At 37.9% G+C, this 16,283-nt stretch overlaps 2 long non-coding RNA genes across 2 annotated transcripts; both read right to left on the bottom strand.

Moving 5' to 3' along the window:
* Window positions 1–7,236: 7,236 nt before the first annotated feature.
* LOC114567351 (uncharacterized) lies at window positions 7,237–8,894 on the bottom strand. The gene is made up of 2 exons (XR_003694152.1): window positions 8,579–8,894; window positions 7,237–7,974 (listed from the first exon to the last, which is right to left on the bottom strand). It is a non-coding gene; the product is annotated as an uncharacterized LOC114567351 (long non-coding RNA).
* A 79-nt stretch (window positions 8,895–8,973) lies between these two features.
* On the bottom strand, window positions 8,974–11,579 carry LOC114566319 (uncharacterized). Its single transcript, XR_003694040.1, has 3 exons — window positions 11,514–11,579; window positions 10,795–10,885; window positions 8,974–9,085 (listed from the first exon to the last, which is right to left on the bottom strand). It is a non-coding gene; the product is annotated as an uncharacterized LOC114566319 (long non-coding RNA).
* Between the last annotated feature and the right edge of the window lie 4,704 nt (window positions 11,580–16,283).

Here is a 16,283-nt window from a genome sequence, read left to right as displayed (position 1 = left end):
CTCACTCATGTGAATTTATTTTATTTCACCCTTATCTATCCAGCCAGCCAAAAGAAAGATGAGGATTATTTCATGTGAGTCAAAATATTGTTGGTTTTTATACTTTGTTCAATATTCTGCTAATCTAGGGACACAGATGACCGAAATCATGGTGCAATAAATTACACACAAACCATAAAGAACTACTAAATCAATGAAATCCGTAATAATTGTGGTCTCATCGCAGCTTCATAAAGGAATGTAACCCCTGTAACTAATTGTATAATAATAATAATAGTATTGACTAGTACTGTAAAAACCAATAAACCTCAAGTATGCCGTAAGTGGTTATTTCAAGTCGATCTATTTATAGAGCACATTTAAAACCAACCTAAGCTGAACAAAGTGTTGTACAAAGTTATATTATAAAAACAAAGGAAGAAAATAAAAACATAGACCCAATGAACATGATACAAATAACACACTTTAGTAAAAATGTCCCTAAACTGAGTCGAACGCCAAAGAATAAAAATGGGTTTTAAGACTAGCCTAAAAAATCTCGGCAGTGGGGTAGGACCCCGATATCAATGGGAAGTTTATTCCACAGTCTCGGGGCCACAACGGAGAAGGCACGATCGCCCTTTGTTTTCATCCGAGACTGTGGAATAGCTAAAAGGAACTGATTAGACGATCTTAGGTTCGTGGAGGGGTGATGTAGGGTAAGGAGATAAGCAATATATAAAGGGACCAATCCATGTAATGCCTTTAAAGCAAGTAACAATATCTTAAAATTGATTTAATATGTGACTGGTAACCAAGTCCAATATCGGGGAAATATGGTCCCTCCTTCTGGTACCAGTCAACAGTCTAGCAGCCGCATTCTGGACAAGCTGCAGGCGTGATAAAGATGATTGGCCAATCCCAGAATGCAAGGAATTGCAGTAGTCAATACGAGACAAAAAAAAAGAGCATGAATAAGTTATAATAATAAGTTCTTACGATTCTTAGTATTTTAGTTTAGCAATAGTCAACAACAATAATTTGTTTGTCAAATTGTAATGCTCGGTCAAAGATGACACCTACATTTTTCAAAAGTTTGTCAATTGAATTAGGGGAGCCAAACAACATGACTTCTGCCTTACTCTCATTAAGTTGGAGGAAGTTGCAGTATTAGCAATACATCCAAATTAAAACATGAGTAATTTGCCTTATGAATCGTCAGTATTGCATATCACCAAAATAACAAGCAAAGGCCAGTGAGTGGGCGATGCCTGCTGTGAACTTCCAGGCTAAATAAGCAGATTATGGTTTGATTGGATCTATGTCAGAAACACCTTTGACCCACTTAAAACAAGGCCATCTGACAGAGGGGATTGTTTCTCACTACACCCACCAGAGGGAGCTTTGGTCACTGGTCTTGAGGTCTGTGTGTAGACCGATGCTGATATTTGTAAAAGCTGTCAAAAGCTGATATTGTGTAGTCGGTACCTTGACATGAGCCCTTTGGGTTATCAGACAAACTGATTCTCAGATACATATTCTGTTTTACATGAAGAATGCGTTTCAGAAAGATGAGGTCAGAAAGGAACCTTTTATCATATCAGGTAGAAAACAACATCTGGCTAGCTGATTATATATATATATATATATATATATATATATATATATATATATATATATATATATATATATATATATATATATATATATACTGCTTTACTGTGGAAACCACGGCCATCTTTCCTCTCTCTTCCCTCTGAGGAAACTCTTATCCTTGAGCCACTGAGCTTGTTACTGCCTGAGGGAAAAGACACGAGTGTGTGTTGTGTGAGTGATTAGGTTTCTGTGGCTTAGACAGATGATCTGTTCGTGAGAAGGCCAATTTGTGAGGAAAAGATAGAGTTATCAGAGTGCTGTTGCAGCTGTAACACTAACTGTGCCTCTCCCACAACACTGATAGTTGGGATGCAAACAGTCTGTGAGATCAATGCCATGTTAACCTGGCATACAGTACAAGGGTCTCATAAACTCTTATGAGAAATACAAAAATAAATTAGTGGAGGTTCCTATTAGTTTTATTTTCATCTTTGCAGATACACACAGATAGGACACTCCCCTCCCCCAAGACACACACATACACACACATGCACACACACATGCGGCCCCCTGGCTCCCATGCACACCATATGGGCTGATCACACAGCTCAGGGTATTAACAGTGACTTGCCTGCATGGGAACAGTGTTGTTTTCAGTGTTGTAACCAAGCGGTACCTATGTTGACACTTCCATAGCTAATGACCATAAAACCGTGAAGGCCTCGTGAGGGATAAAGTCCACTTCACGGTGCAGCCGTGACATCACGGGAGTTTGGCCCAATGGGCACCTCACTTGAAGAAATTGCACCAAAATCATGTCTTTGTCTTCTTAGGTAAAATAAAGATAGAATCTTTGTTATTGTTAATCTTCTGGCCCTAGAACAAACTTTGGATTTGTTGAGTTTAATCTACCAGTAAAAGCTAATCTAATATACAGTATATAGATATATACTCTGCTTATATATAAAAACGTTTTTTTTATGAAAACCATTTCGAGAATAGTCAGTTAAGGGGAAAATATATTCATGTGGGTCCCATCACATATATAAGTTAAAGTCCTGCTTTTAAAACCTTACTTAAATAAGATTATTATCAAGTATTATCAGCAAAATGTACTTAAAGTATGAAAAGTAAAAGTACTGATTATGGAATAATATGTTCCCTGTTAGTGTTTTACTATTATATATGATGTTTGTGGCTGAATATTACCACTGCATTAATGTGTATATTGCATTTTACTGCTGTAGATGTTTACGGTTGTGCTGATTTTAACTCCTTTATATACTGTTGGGTAGTTAAATCTACAGGAATGCGTCTGTCGTGGACCAAACAGTAAAGGAACACAGGTTTAAAGTTCAAAAGTTGGGCTTATTTTCCAAAAACAAAGATGCAACAAAGCAAATAAGGCAAAGGGTTAATGGGCCCTAAAAAGGAGCTCAACAAATCCGGTGATCAAACTAACTAACAAACACACAGGGGAGGACAATATGGACAAATTAAAATAACTTAACGTGGTAATGATGTTGGTGAGTGTGTGCAACCTTAAACATTCAACTGTGTGGCTGTGGCCACAACAGAATCTTATTCTATAAGATCATCATATGTGTGTAGCGTATCTGTCCTTTGAGAGCCTTGTATCTATAAAAAGTCAACTTTTCATTTTGTCATAAAAACAGCCCTGTTTTCAGCTTTGTGACCATGCATCTTTTTCAGTGTAGTTTACCTGGAGTGATGTAGTGTTGCACATAAACCAATTATATTGCAGCAATTTATCCAACCCCCTGCCTCAATCCTAGACCTCTACCAAGTGACCATTTCTGCGACCTACAATGCTGAATATGTTAATGTATCACTTACAACTGGCCCTGTTCCTAATAGCTTCAAGACTGCTGTGGTTAAACCTCCATCCATCCATCCATCCATCCATCCATCCATCCATCCATCCATCTTCGTCCGCTTATCCGGGGGAAGCAGCTCCAGCAGGGGACCCCAAACTTCCCTTTCCTGAGTCACATTAACCAGCTCGGACTGGGAGATCCTGAGGAGTTCCCAGGCCAGGGTGGAGATATAATCCCTCCACCTAGTCCTGGATCTTCCCCGAGGCCTCCTCCCAGCTGATCGTGCCTGGAACACCTCCGTAGGGAGGCACCCAGGGGGAGGGGGTCTTTCGGTCATGACCCAATCATGACCATTGGTGAGGGTAGAGCTTTGCCCTCTGGCTCAGCTCTCTTTTCGTCACAACGGTGTGGTAAAGTGAGTGTAGGCCTAATACCGCCCCCGCTGCGCCGATTCTCCAGGCCAATCTCCCGCTTCATCGTCCCCTCACTTGCGAACAAGACCCCAGGGTAGCCTACTTGAACTTCTTTACTTGGAGTTGTTAAACCTCTACTCAAGAAATCACACCTTGATTCAGGGCCTCTATATAATTATCAACCAGTCTCTCACCTTCCATTCTTTTCAAAAGTACTGGAAAGAGTTGGTGTCCCAACAACTTTTGGCCCACATATGTATTATTATATTATTACATTTTATTTATATAGCGCTTTTTTACAACACTCAAAAACACTTCACAGAGTTTTTTTGAAATACACACAATAATCAAACATTAAATGCGGGTCTCTAAGAGGTTTTGACATGTGATTTGAATGACCTGGCTCTCACATGGTTAAAATCTAAGAAGGTTATCTGAAAGAAAACAGCCTCTTTCTGTCCTGGCCAACTTCAGCTAGTAACTGGTTGACATGGGAAGGTCATTTGTTTTCAAGGTAAAAGTGCTTTTGGTAAGACTTTTGGGAGTATTAGCAAGTGTCTTTGTTATTTAGATTGGTTGCTTGTTCTTTGATTTCTTTAGGCCTTGTACCTGTTACATTAGGCGGGTAGGCCTCAGGCGCAATTAATCTATTAAGCTTTGTACTTATCAGTGTTTATCCTGCCGAGGAGAATACTTTAAACTTTCTGAAAATCACTGCATCTCTCTATCTGTTTGTGTCCCACAAGCGCAGCCTTCTCCCCCTCCCTTTTTTCTCCCCAATGTCCTTTTCTTTTTCTTCCTTAGGCTTGTCTGTGCAGGATCATCAGCCGTCCTGGGACCTCTCTCTCTCTCTCTCTCGCTTGGGTGTTGGTGCCTCATTTTAGATGCTTGGATCTGGATCTTCGTCCTCCAGGAGATTCAGACTCTCCTTTTGACTCTCCCTCTCCCTTGAGTGCATGCTGTCCTTGTCTGTTCCTCTCTCCCTCTGTGGGTTTGTTTCCTTTCTTTTATCTTTGTGAATGGTGTGCTTGAGCTTTGCCTTGTGTGTTTGTTTAGTCGTCTCCATGATGGAGAGGAGCTCGTGTGGCTCAGGTCGTATCTGTTTGCTGGCACCTGGAAGCTGCTTGATGTCCTCCCGGATCAATGCTTCATATATGCTTACAACCTATCCATACTGTAAGTTTACTATGTTGGTCTATTCTGTACACACATCTATTGTATTTGTTGTTGCAATTGTTACAATGACCAAAAACCATAGCACCTAATCAATGTCATTGTGCTTTGTACCAGCATGTTACACTCAGCTGTCACAAATTATATTACACCCTATTCTCTAATTTTTCTTACAAGTTATCATTTTACCAATTCCCCAAAACAAGCCTTTGCACGTTGAATATTAACTCACCATCCAATATTAGGGTTGGTAACTACATGTTATCTCACACTAACGCTACTGTAGATAAGATGGACTAATCACTGTTTGTTAATTAATCAAATTATTACGTGGAGCCTAATTTGAAAGGAATTACAGTGGCGAGCCCAACAGAGACTTACCACCCTGTTCAGCTCTATGCACTTAGCCTCCTTTATCTCATTGGTTTTACAGGTTGTCTTACTACGATGCTTATTAATCCTGTCTCTGGCAGCAACACCAGATGTTTTCATCAACAAGCTGTGATAAACCCATGGCTCAAATGGAAGACAAAGTTACTGACTTCCTTAACTTAACTTAATTCATATGCAAACAATTTTAATATTATCAAGACAATAGAATGTAAATCACAATTTTCCTAACAACTCATGGGAATATTGAGCATCTAGCAAGCTAGCTAAAGCTAGAGCAGAAAGGTGAGTGAATGGACCTTCTTTAGGTGGACAGAAACGCCAAATTATTACTTATGCTTATGTGTTAAAAGGCAATTGTTAGCTAACATGGTGTTAGCAATGGTGTTAGCAATGACAATATGACATGTTTACGGACGAACATATTGCGTATTAATTTTAACTTTAGTTAAGTACTTTTAGGTGGATTTTTGTTTTCGTAAGGTAAACCAGCCTGTTAACCTCTTTCCAGTATTTGTCCCAAGCTAAGCTAACTGGCTGCTAGCTGTAGCTTCATATTTAATGAACAGTTCTGATGTGACAGTGGTATGGATCGTCATATTTTTATGTACATCTAATTATGGATATCACATTTTTGATTTGGGGTTAGGTTTATTAGCTAGTTACATGCTTTCCTGTAATGACTTCTTTGCACCATCACCACAAAATTACTAGCATAGTCTTTTCAAGATGATCAAGCAAGAAATCATGGCTGACATTTTTAATTTGTCCCTCCATTGCTAACAAAAGGTAAGTATGGATTCTTGTTCCTCTGCTGTAGCCTACTAAGCTAGCGGTTTAATTCCTGGATACTGGTGGCAAGCAATGTTAGCCAGCTAAAAAGACAAAACACTTAGGTGTAGGCCTATTCCTCATCTTTTGGCGAAGGCTAACTACCTTCCTACGCCTCCATTCTCTTTGCCAAGCTAACATGTCATGGACAAGTCTTCAATAAAAGTAATGAAGTCTACCTCCAAATATGTTGTTGTAACAAAGAAACAAGTAGAATTAGTAACTGCAATTGTTTCCCAATAAAAATTGTGATGCTTCACAGTAATTTACTATCACATTATTGTAAAGCATAACTCATTCGCCAACACCCGTGATTAGGTATATTTATTCCATAAAGATATTTGCTAACACATTTTGAGACACTTTGTCAATGTGACTGTAATCCATTCTTTTAAATAACATTATGATGTTTTCCTGATTATTAGCAAGCATTTGGACCTTTTAGTGCATTTTGATCAATGCCGAGTAAAATCCTTGATTTTTTATCATTATATGCAGCCATTATACCTTGCCAGGAACTTTAATGGTGTATAGAGGTCAATGTAGTCTTGCACCCCTTTAATATTAGTCTGTCAGCTTACATTATCAGGAAGATAACAATATCAGGTTGCACTTAACTCCTAACTCGTTTAGGTGACAGTGACAAGGTTTTTTACGAAAACTGAGCAAACTCCATCCGGACCGTGAGATGCGTTATCCTTGATTTAGGATTATTTTCTAAAAACTCCTAATTTCCAATCACAAAAAATAACTTTTGCTCTCAGTCAATTGAAGCACTGAGCTGAAACCAGTTTGTCTAAAATTAGATGGAAAGTTTCTTTATCATATGCTGCAAACACTAATTTAAGATGACACAGATAGTGTACCGTAACCTGCACTCATAAAAGGAACAAACAACTCAAGTTTACAAGGGAGTACTTACTGGTATAATTGACACCTGGACTTTACCCAGACAGCTTGAGTGATTGTTATATTGTTATATTATAAAGATGTGATATAATGTCACAGAAGTAAAGTAAGATAAAGATGGGAAACAGTTATTTATTAAATGCATAGAGTGATTTCAAATAATTTCCTCTGAGCAAATACAGAACTGAGTTCAAAAGTCCAGCTGACGAGAAAATAATGTTAGCAAAGTTCAACAAAAAATACTCAGCTTCAAAAGTATGTCTGTAACTTTTTTTTAAGAAAGCTGAGTATTCTTCTGAATTTTTATCTACTGGAGTATTGAAGTGCTACTAAGGTCTGATGAATCTCAGGAGCTACACGTGGTCATGACACCATAGACTGCAATCCTGAAAAATGGTTAATAAAAAAATCTGGCTCATTGTTGTTAACTGTACCCTACATTTTGAAATACAAAATACCACAGTTATCAGAGGACATTTCTATTTCAAACTAAAATTACTTGTATCTGCCAATAAAGAACAAACATGAAAATATTATAAAATACATTTTCTATCACAAAGGTGTATTGATCAACCAACAATTATTTCCTTACAATTAAAATACCAAAGTAGTCAAATTGACATATGTCTTCCTCTTGGCTCATGTCATTATCATCTTGTCATTTTTTTCTGATATGAGCCTTTCAGACAATAAGATTTTTTTCATTGTCCAGTTAAAAGGGTCAGGATTTAATCTGTTTTATTTGAGGATGGTAAATGTTTTATCTGACAATCCATAACCATTCTTGTTTGGCAATACTTCTCAGATCCTCCCAGTGTACTTCAGCGCGCCAAAGATACCACCACCTGAAAATGGAAAAAGAATACACTTTTTAATGCTACATTTAAGCCTGCTTGGTTTCTTTTGAAATTATTCTCCTGTGTGCATGTTACATGCTCAAACACTATGATGCAAGGTCAATTTTATTATTATCTTAAAAATGTTGAATTAGAAAGTCAAATGTTTGAATTAGTATCTTTTAACTTGATTTCCTGTCGCTAAATTGGCATTTAATAATGTTGAATTCGAATCATAATTGTGATATTTTATTTTTATTATCATTAGTAACCTTTCTTCCATTTTTTTTGTTGGCAAAAATGGGCTTCCGCAGCTTTGAAACAGTAATGATACTTTTTGTAACTGCTTGGCTCTCCCACTGCTCCAGCTACAAACCCAGTTACTGTGCAACTCAGTAGTAGCTGATTTGAATGGTAAGATTTGTATTAGCCTAATTTAGATGCTCAGGATCAGCAAGAGGGAAGATGTAGTGCCAAGGACACATGTCTTGTCCCTGTGTTGTTCAATACAAAATCTCCAGTGTAGGCCTATCGTTATTAATAACAGGATAATGTATTCTTGAGGAAGCAGAAATAAGATGTTGCGTAAAGTGTGTGCTTGTATTGTACTCACCAACAGCAGCCACTCCAGCAATGGAGCCAATAGCAATACCGGCTATAGCGCCAGATGAAAGCTCCCCTGAACCTGCTTCCACAGTCACGTTAGCGGTTGATGGGTTAGCAGTAGTAGTTGCGGTGGTTGTGGTTGTGGTTGTGTCAGGTGGTTTAGCAGTAGTAGTTGCGGCGGTTGTGTCAGGTGGTTTAGCAGTAGTAGTTGCGACGGTTGTGGTTGTGTCAGGTGGGTTAGCAGTAGTAGTTGCTGAGGTTGTGGTTGTGGTTGTGTCAGGTGGTTTAGTAGTAGTAGTTGCTGAGGTTGTGGTTGTGGTTGTGTCAGGTGGTTTAGTAGTAGTAGTTGCTGAGGTTGTGGTTGTGGTTGTGTCAGGTGGTTTAGTAGTAGTAGTTGCTGAGGTTGTGGTTGTGGTTGTGTCAGGTGGTTTAGTAGTAGTAGTTGCTGAGGTTGTGGTTGTGGTTGTGTCAGGTGGTTTAGTAGTAATAGTTGTTTGTGCTTCACCCAGGGATACTGTATCAGTAAAAGTAAAAAGGACAAAAGGTTGAAGGTCATTAAAATGTTCCATAAATGATAGCGCATTTAAAATGTACATTCAACTTTTTAAATAGTTAGATCTAGATTTCACAAATGCAGACAGCAACAATACACAAGTACTGACTTCACCTCACCTTTTTTTTTTAACCATAACCCTTGAAGTCATTTTTATCAATATTTAATAAAATGTAGCATAAATGTTTTCTGTGATGATCTTGTGGACTTGTAGTCTTTTGGTTAATCATACAGTATTTATGGAGCAATTTAGTAACAAGGAGTAAATATAGTAGTCTTCATTGTGTGTGTAAGAATGCATGTTTTATATTAATAATGGGGACAATGTTAAAGATAATAAACATAATCTTTGACCTAACAGCACCATTAAAACAGCTTGCCAATGACTATGGCTAACCCTTTCAACAAACACTATAAAAATGTTTGACCCTGAAGCTATGATTTTGCTTTCGCCTTCTGTCACCAACCATTAGAAAATTCTACAACATTTGTCCTTTTTTTTATCAAGTTCCTTGTTGGAAAATAATACCATCTTATTTTCACAATCAACAAAAGTAAGCCAGTTTACTGCGACAGTACAGATTAATGAAGTGTTGTTAAATGTGCTGTGTGCTAGGTCATCTTTTTTTATTACATTCCTACAGTTATTTATTACATTGAATTGTAATAGATAAAGCTTAACCATTATCACTTGGCTAATGGTTAAGCTAAGTGAAGTACAGCAGGTTGTGTATTTTTTATTACCCAAAAATTTAAGGATAAGTTTTTAACTTTTAATAAATTGCCACAATTTCATAATTAGCATAGAAAGTTCTTTGTCATGAAATAGGAATTAAAATTGTTGACAAGAGCAAAGGTAGGCCACACGTGTTGAATGTTCCTCAACCCAAACTCCACACATTTATTTCCCATTTTCTCATCACAGCACATCCGCTTTAGTTTTTCATGCTGATTTTTATGACATTTGAGGACGTTAGTTAAAATGAGGAAGCCTCTGCTGATATTTTGTGACTGCTTCATATTTAATCACAATAATCTTAGTTGTCCCTTAAATTACCAAAGTTACCTGAAGCCACTGATGTAATTGCCACAGTTAAAGGCACCATTGTAAAAAAGTATATATTCTGTGCCACTTTTTAATAAAGCACCATTTTAAAGCAACACTATGCAACTTTTAGCCCTACAGGTTGTCTCATTGGAACTACAGCTGCAGCTAAAAGTTACACAGTGTTGCTTTATATGTTGTACTTAATTCTTTGTAAATCAGTTATAAGCATTAATAAAAAACCTTTTGGTTGCCAGTTTGTAAAACTCCCTTTGGCCAAAATCTATTTGACTCATTAGCTAACACTTACAAATGCAGACTTGATGATTAAAACCCTTTATTACTGACTTATTAACACGATTCAGAAAAAGAACCATGAACAGGAACATTTTTTAATAGATTGCCAACATTTATAACTACATTAAAATACCAAATAAAAATAGAAACAACCTGGCAACAAATCTTGTCTTAATTATGGCTTGTAATTGACCTATAAAGCATTAGTAAATTATATTTTAACCATTAATAAAGCCATTAGTTACAACTATACATTATTTGTAAAGGGAACCTTATTAGAAAGCGATACTAAAGAGTCTGTATAATAAATATGGATATTATTTTTTACCTGTGCCAAGAAGGCAAAGAGCCAGGATGGGAAGAGTCAGCTGCATGGTCTCAGAGCGTCAGTGCCACACAAACAGGGAATAAATCTGCGTCTTGAAAGAATAAAAGTTTTGATTGTGAGCTGTGCTGCTAGTTATATAAAAACACAAGCATACCGTTAAGTTCTGCGCAAGTACACATGTAATATGTTCTGGTTCTTATCTGAGAAATTAGAACCTGATTAAACCTTCCTGGCTCTCAAACATATATACTTACCGAATAGAGTTGACAACCCCATTTTAGGCTGACCCAAATTTATCATATATGCCCAGAGTACAGACTAAGTATCAAATTAACATAAATTATATGTGGGAATACTATTTTAGAAGAATTAATGTTATTCTGAAATAAAATTCAGATTATAGTAATATCAATTGCGGTTTGATTACTATTTACCGTTAAATCACTGACAAATAAAAGAAAACATTGATTTACAAATAAACAGTAATACCAAAAAAGTAAATAAATCCCAAGCTAATATATTTTTTGGTCATATCTGAGAGCAATTACCCTAGCCTTACTATTACAGCCCACCTTTTATCACTTAAAAAAATCTTACAGCGCAGGAAAACTGGTACAAAGATACTTGCCTTTGTAAAATAGATAAAAATGTCTATGTAGAACTCTAGATTTTCTCTAACAGATTGAAGGAAACTTCATGAGGAGAGCTGTGTTACTCACCTGAGAGGCTGACAACGACTTTCTTCTTTTTCTGTAAGACCAGAGGATATTATGCTTTTATGACCCCTTTATAGCCCCATCATCTCTAACCCTCCCATTGTGTGTGTGTGTGTGTGTGTGTGTGTGTGTGTGTGTGTGTGTTTGTGTGTGTTTGTGCTGTAATACGTCACCACAGCTCAGCAAGGACAAGGCATGTATTGATGAAATAGGTTTATTAATGCTTACCACAGGGCTTGTTTTGTTTTTTATGGCTTGATTTTATGACCTTGGTCAGGAAGTTCATATCATCCCCCTATGATGGTGATGATAAAAAAGAAAGTGGGAGTGTGGGTGAAAAAAGCAGGTGTAGCAGCCTGATGGCGAGCTAACTGCGAGTAGATTTGTGTTGTGTGAAGGATTTGGCTACTCTTTTTTTAACTTTAACAGCATGTTAACTGGAAGAGAAATAACCAATATTGAAACGTCTGTCAAAGCTCTTGGTGTCTTGGTAGCAGTTAATCCCAGTGTAGAGCACGCAAATATTGAAAACTTAGACGGACCTACAAAATGACAACAATAAAACGATTAGTGTTTACCTGACAGGCACCTCTTGTGTGTCGTATGAATTTGGACTTTTTTGTCTCAGAGGCAGTAGTATAACATTGTTATATGTAAACCCCTTGTGGATCAAGTTTGGACAAATGGTTAGGTCAGCAATGATTGGGAGTCTGACACTGTTAACAGTCAACATTGGTTTCATTTAACAGTTGGCATCTTTGTCCAACCTTCACCAAATAGTTTTTGTGCATAAACCAAACCAAATCTGAACCATAGTGGGAACAGACCAAAAAACAATTGTGTTTGCCAGAAATAAATGTATAAAAGGCTACACCATACAAGACCTTAAGTTATAGAATCACTTACAGAGTGAATTGCTCTCCTCTTGCATTTGTTTGCACTGGTTTCCTTTAGCTTGTCCTTAAGTCCACATAACTAGCTAAACTAGCCAGCTAGCATCTGTAGCTGCAGCAATAAAAATTGATCCAACAGGCAGCCAAGAACAAGATTACTGTCTGAACGTCCCTCAGTTTTGCTCTGCTTGGTGAGCTGCAAACATGCTGTCGCCACAGCACAGCAGTCATTTGCATGGATACGGTGGGGAAGAGTCATAGTTGCCAATTTTTCCCAGTGACCAACCTGTAACAAAAACAATCCCCTGCAGCCCAGAGAACATTTTCCCCATTGACGACTTGTATAAAAGATACGGTTGACCTGCATGTTTAAACTGTATTTGTCTGTTTACAGAAACACTTTGTTGTGTGTGCATGTAGTCATCTCAGCAGTGTACAGTACTGGTACAAGCCCAGTTCATGTGGTGGGGCCATCCAGAGGTCGTACCATTGGCCACATGATGTGAAAACAAAACACAAAGGTGTAAAAAGCTAGCCTGGCCTTGTCCAAAGCTAAAAAAAATCTGATTACCAGCGACTCAAAAATTCTCAAAGTTATATCTCATTTTGTTTATTCTATACGAAAAAATAAGTGTAAAAACACAAATTCACCTTTAATTTGGCTTGGTTGGTTGTAGTCAGTGTTGCCACAGTTACTTTGAAAAAGTAAAAGTCTATATACTTTGAAAAAGTAAAAGTCTATATACTTTGAAAAAGTAACTTAGTTACTTTACAGATTACTTGATTTTAAAAGTAACGAAGTTAGATTACAAGTTACTTTATTAGTTACATTCAGCAACTGCCGACAACACCCCCACAGCCTCAACATAAAAATGACAACCAGTTTACTGTGAGGCAGCTCGGCATTGCCAGTAGTAGGGATCTGGTTTATTATGGCACGAAAGAGAGCGAGACAACGGTGTTTAAGGGCAGCATTTCCCTACAACATACTGCCTGACTAAGTAACGCATTACTGGCATCACTGGTTGTAGTGAGAAAGGGTGCCTGAGGTGCCAATGCTGGAAAATAAGACTGTGCCAGCCAAGGAAATTAATGCTTTACATTAAAAAAACAAAACATGTCTAACATGTATATATATATATATATATATATATATATATATATATATATATATATATATATATATATATATATATATACACTACTGGTCAATTTTCTTAGTTTTTATTGAAATTTTAGCAGTTCAAGTCCAATGAATAGCTTGAAATTGTACAAAGGTAAGTGGTGAACTGCCTGAGGTTAAAAAAAAAAGTAAGGTTACCCAAAACTGAAAAATAATGTACATTTCAGTATTTTACAAAAAGGCCTTTTTCAGGGAACAAGAAATGGGTTAACAACGTAAAGCTGTTCTGCAGCAATGGAGGCTGATCAAGCTTTGAAAGTTGGTGCTACCAATTCCCACAGGTGTTCCTGTCTGGATTACTTCCAACCCCCTCTGTCTGTATAAAAGTATTGTTGGAACACACTGTGGTACCGTACCCTCGGGAGCATTATTTGAACAGTATTGTACTGCAGAAAGTAGTGTGTTGCAATAAAAATGGCGGGAAAAAGGCAATTAACAATGGAAGAGAGTTAGACCACCCTAACACTTAAGAATGTTGGTCTTTCCTACAGAGAAATTGCGAAGAAAGTCAAGGTGTCAGTGAGTACAGTATTCTTCACCATCAAAAGGCACTTAGAAACTGGGGGAAACTCTGACAGGAAGAGGTCTGGCAGACCCAAAGCCACAACACAATCAGAAGACAAGTTTCTGAGAGTCAACAGCTTGCATGATAGGCAGCACACAGGACAACAGCTTCAAGCACAGCTTAATAGTGGTCATAATAAGCAAGTCTCAGTTTCAACTGTAAAGAGAAGACTTGGAGCTGCAGGTTTGATAGGTCGAGTTGCAGCAAGAAAGCCATTGCTTAGACGTCAGAATAAGAAAAAGAGTCTTGCCTGGGCCAAGAAACATCGTCAATGGACTACTGAAGACTGGAAGAAGGTATTATGGACTGATGATCAAAATTTTAAATCTTCGGATCGTCATGCAGGATTTTTGTACGCCGTCGAGTAGGCGAAAGGATGGTTCCTCAGTGTGTGACATCAACTGTCAAACATGGAGGAGGAAGCGTGATGGTCTGGGGCTGTTTTGCTGGATCCAGGGTCGGTGATTTGTACAGAGTGAAAGGCACCCTGAACCAAAACGGCTACCACAGCATTCTGCAGCGCCATGCAGTACCCGCTGGTATGGGCCTAGTTGGTCAGGGGTTCATCCTACAGCAAGAAAATGACCCAAAACAAAAGTCCAAGCTATGCCAGAGCTATCTTAGGAAAAAAGAACAAGATGGTAAGCTTAAAAACATGGAGTGGCCAGCACAGTCACCAGACTTAAACCCCATTGAGCTGGTTTGGGGTGAACTGACAGAAAAGTGAAAGCAAAGCAACGTACACGTGTCACACATTTATGGAAACTTCTACCCTAACCCTAACCCTACTGTTTATGAAAACTGACCCTAAATACTTGATTACGTTTGACAGTATGAAATATGGCTTTTTGTTAATCAATATTGTGTGTATTTGATTGGGGAGTGTGTATGGCTAAGAACACTTTCACACTGGATTTTTTTTATATATATATATATATATATATATATATTTTTGGGAGGCTTTTCCCTTTATTAAGTAGTGACAGGGAATAGACATGAAAGGGGGAGAGAGATGGGGGATGACACGCAGCAAAGGGCAGCAGGTCGGATTTGAACCCAGGCCGCTGCAGGATTCAGCCAACATGGGGCAAACGCTCTTAATGGGTGAGCTAGAAGCTGCCCCACACTGGATTTTTATAGGTTTATTAATAGTTATGACATGGCATTAGGTTTTATTTTTGTGTACCCAACCTTCTATGAATGGGATTACACTCTGGTCTGGGGTACAGAATACACTGTGCCTGTAAAATGGCTAAAAAAAAATGGCTTTAGTGTCTGGCCTGATTTAGTATTGGTACGGTCCAACAATTCCGAATGATGACACATTTACACTATCATGTCCTTTTGTGAATCATTCATTTTTTTATGGTTAACATCAGTGTGAAATGGGATGACCTAAGATAACACCTGATATTCTGCGATCATACCGGATTGAAAGAGAGTTATAGTTGTAGTTTGATTTGAGAATTCACCACACCTTAAAACCAAATAAACCAGGGAGGACAATTTACTACAGCAATCACATGGACACCTGGAATCACACTGTGTGATTCCAGGTGTCTTTTCTCTTCCTTTTTTAATTATCTTTGCCTTCTGGATTTTCTTTCTCAGCTACTGGGGGTCTAGCAGATACATGACTGCTTATGACTGCACTACACATTACATAACGGATTGTGTTCCTTATTCCAATCACTGTGGAGTGGCAGCAGCTGACGAGCTCACTGCAAGAACAAAAGAACGCTGACATTTTTGATGAGGTCATGCCCTTACACTTTTCATCAGCCAAAGTTTTTGAAAATGAAAGTGAAGTCTTGAACTTGCAGCACAACCTGAAACAAAAAACTATAAAATGTAGTTGTGTCCTCCATATTCTGATGACCCTGGATTCACTAATGCAGCATTCAATGCTCTCTGCATTTTCAGAGGAAATGAAACTTAACTATGTTCTAATAATGGCAATAAGGAAACAAGGAATCTTCAGGTAATTACAGCTTATCTGAAGCCACGGGGGCACTAGTCCTTCAATTTATTATCTTTGAGCAATGGAAAATTCCAGAGCTTTAAATAGGACACTAGACACGTAAACTGGTGTGAGATTTTAATACTGACTGCCTAAATAAAGTCACACACTC

This window comes from Perca flavescens, chromosome 13 (genome assembly GCF_004354835.1).
Source record: "Perca flavescens isolate YP-PL-M2 chromosome 13, PFLA_1.0, whole genome shotgun sequence".
NCBI lineage: Eukaryota > Metazoa > Chordata > Actinopteri > Perciformes > Percidae > Perca > Perca flavescens.
Note: the sequence above shows the minus strand (reverse complement) of the source record. Positions and strands in the feature narration are given on the sequence as shown.